Source organism: Pygocentrus nattereri, chromosome 2 (assembly GCF_015220715.1).
Source record: "Pygocentrus nattereri isolate fPygNat1 chromosome 2, fPygNat1.pri, whole genome shotgun sequence".
Taxonomy (NCBI): Eukaryota; Metazoa; Chordata; class Actinopteri; order Characiformes; family Serrasalmidae; genus Pygocentrus; species Pygocentrus nattereri.
The window spans coordinates 9280404-9283723 of record NC_051212.1 but is presented as its reverse complement, the minus strand read 5'-3'; positions in this window follow the sequence as shown (position 1 = coordinate 9283723).

Below are 3320 nucleotides of genomic sequence, written 5' to 3'. Positions count from 1 at the left end.
CACAACCAGTGAAGGTTCCTGCACACACGTCTTTCAGTCTTGAAGGTTCTAACTGCTTTACAAATTAATGATGAGCACTGGCCACGGACATGTTCAGCGTGATCAACGTGCCAGAACTGCTTTAGTTGAACAGAAGCCCTTAGGCATTGTGTTTACATGCTGTCAATAATCCGATCATAATCAGTTATCTGATTATTCAAATGGTCATGTAAACAACTCTGATTTCTTAGATTGGGGTAAGGTCTAGAAATCTGATTAATATGGTAAAGAGGCTGGATTTTGGCTCACTAATCAGATTTCTCAGTGCATGTGAACTCTTACTCTGACTTCTTCAAGGTTTCTCAGACTGAGCATGTGCGAAAACAGACTGCAGTACCAGAAATAAGCAAACAGCGTTGCCAAGAGACGCAGCAAAACTTTTGCAGCGATGCTGAAACCAAATACATTCTCGATTAAATAAAGGATTTAAATATTCATCTTCTAGATGATGAATATGCATGTTTTCAGTTAAAGTGATGCGATTTAAAAAAAAAAAAAAAAAGCTGCGTCATGAAATTTGAGTTAAGTTTACGTCACGTCTTCTGTGGGTTTATTGGCTGGTTCCAAAGCAGAAATCTGATTACTGCCCAACTCATGTTTCCCCATTATCTGATTCCATTGCTGACAATCTGATTTTCTGCAATTATCGGATTAAGTGCATGTAAACGCACTTAAAGTCAGTAAGAGTACATGAATGAATGTACTGGAGAAAGACTGGACTGGAGTCTCTACAATGCGATGGAAAAGGCTTTTACAAAATCAGATCAAGCATGGCTGAAAATTGATTTTTTTATTATTTTGATAATAAACTGAAGTTTTTGAGAACTGGAAAAAAAGTGAAATAAATGTCTGTTCCCTGTTTCCCTGTCCTAGGTGAAATACACTTGCCAAAAGTATTCGCTCATCTGCCTTCACACACGTATGAACTTAGAATCCCATTCTTAATCCATAGGGTTTAATATGATGTTGGCCCACCCTTTGCAGCTATAACAGCTTCAACTCTTCTGGGAAGGCTTTCCACAAGGGTTAGGAGTGTGTTTATGGGAATTTTTGACCGTTCTTCTAGAAGCGCATTTGTGAGGTCAGACACTGATGTTGGACGAGAAGGCCTGGCTCACAGTCTCCGCTCTAATTCATCCCAAAGGTGTTCTATGGGGTTGAGGTCAGGACTCTGTGCAGGCCACTCAAGTTCTTCCACACCAAACTGGCTCATCCGTGTCTTTATGGACCTGCTTTGTGGTCCGCAGTCATGTTGGAACAGGAAGGGGCCGTCCCCAAACTGTTCCCACAAAGTTGGGAGCATGAAATTGTCCAAAATCTCTTGGTGCTGAAGCTTTAAGAGTTCCTTTCACTGGAACTAAGGGGCCGAGCCCAACTCCTGAAAAACAACCCCACACCATGATCCCCCCTCCACCAAACTTTACACTCAGCACAATGCAGTCAGACAAGTACCAAGTCTCCTGGCAACCACCAAACCCAGACTCATCCATCAGATTACCAGATGGAGAAGCGTGACTGGTCACTCCAGAGAACAGAGAGTCTCCACTGCTCTAGAGTCCAGTGGCGGCGATTTACTCCACTGCATTCAACGCTTTGCATTGTTCACTATGCCCCTCAGCATCCGCTGACCCCGCTCTGTCATTTTACGTGGCCGACCACTTCGTGGCTGAGTTCCTGTCGTTCCCAATCACTTCCACTTTGTTATAATCCCACTGACAGTGGACTGTGGAATATTTAGTAGTGAGGAAATTTCACGACTGGACTTGCTGCACAGGTGGTGTCCGATCACGGTACCACGCTGGAACTCACTGAGCTCCTGAGAGCGACCCATTCTTTCACTAATGTCTGTAGAAGCAGTCTGCAGGCCTAGGGGCTCGGCTTTATACACCTGTGGCCATGGAAGTGACTGGAACACCTGAAGTCAATGATTTGGATGGATGGGTGAACACTTTCAGAAATATAGTGTAGATGTTAGGTGTCCTACGCTGAAAAACGTGGTCTGTCTAAAAGAAACCTGACTGAAGGTTCGAGTAGTTTCAAAGTCAACTTTGTCGTCTCTGCTCATCACAAATGTGTTGAGAAGAATAAAATGTGGTTTAAACATAGAACAAACACTACACAGTAAACTCTTCTGTATGAAATACAGTAACTCTACAACCATTAAGCACAGAACAATAGAGATAACTGACCAGCTGTTTGTCCGTAGAAGCATTAATAGTTGTGCTTTTTGTTTGTTTGTTTGTTTTTATTCAGATTTTTCTGATTTAATAAAAGATTCAGCACGAAGAGCCAGGAGACTGGATCTTCAGACTATTTGCAAAATGAGCTGTTTTTGTAGTTGACCTCTATGGACCGTATGGAATGAGGAGTGAATGGTATATCAACACTTTAACAGGGCTTACTTACTACATCAGAAACATGTGTTTATTTAAGGGTTTTTTTCCATCATATGGGCCCTTTAAGCCTAAAGCCTTCTCTTTTTTGCGATTTCACTTTTCTGTGCTTTCCCATCCATAAATATGACGGTGGTTTTGTTTTTTGTTTAGTTTTTTTGGCAATTGTAATATACAATCAAAAAATGAAAAAGAAGAAAAACTGCAATAATAATATAAAAACACACCAAGTCCTTAATGGTACAAGCAAGGAGGTGCAGAGTTTGACCTATATAAATGCATTCCTTAATGATTGCTGAAGCTTGCTAAGATGTTGTTAGGTGGTTGCTATGGTATTCCAGATGGTAGCTAGGGTGTTGCTGTATGGTTGCTATGGTGGCCAAGGTGGTTGGTAGGATGTTGCTTCGTGGTTGCTATTGTATCCCAGATGTTTGCTAGGCAGTTGCTACGTGGTGTCCCAGATGTTTGCTAGAGTGGCGTTATGCAGTTGCTATGGTAGCTCAGGTGGTTGCTAGGGTGTTGCTATGCGGTTGTGGTGGTGGGCAAGCTGGTTGCTAGGGTGTTGCTACGTGGTGTCCCAGATGTTTGCTAGAGTGGCGTTATGCAGTTGCTATGGTAGCTCAGGTGGTTGCTAGGTGTTGCTATGTGGTTATCCCAGATGGTTGCTAGGATGTCGCTATGCGGTTGCTATGGTAGCCCAGGTTGTTGTTTAAGAACAAAAAACCCAAATATGGGTGTGGAGGTATTGAATACTTCACAATAGCTCATTTTCCAACTGCCAGAGGAAGCTTATAGCAGCTTTTACATTTGATTATGACTAAAGACTGAGGCGGTGGGGTTGATTTTCTACAGGTATGTGTAAAATATTTATAAGACGTTTATAAGACC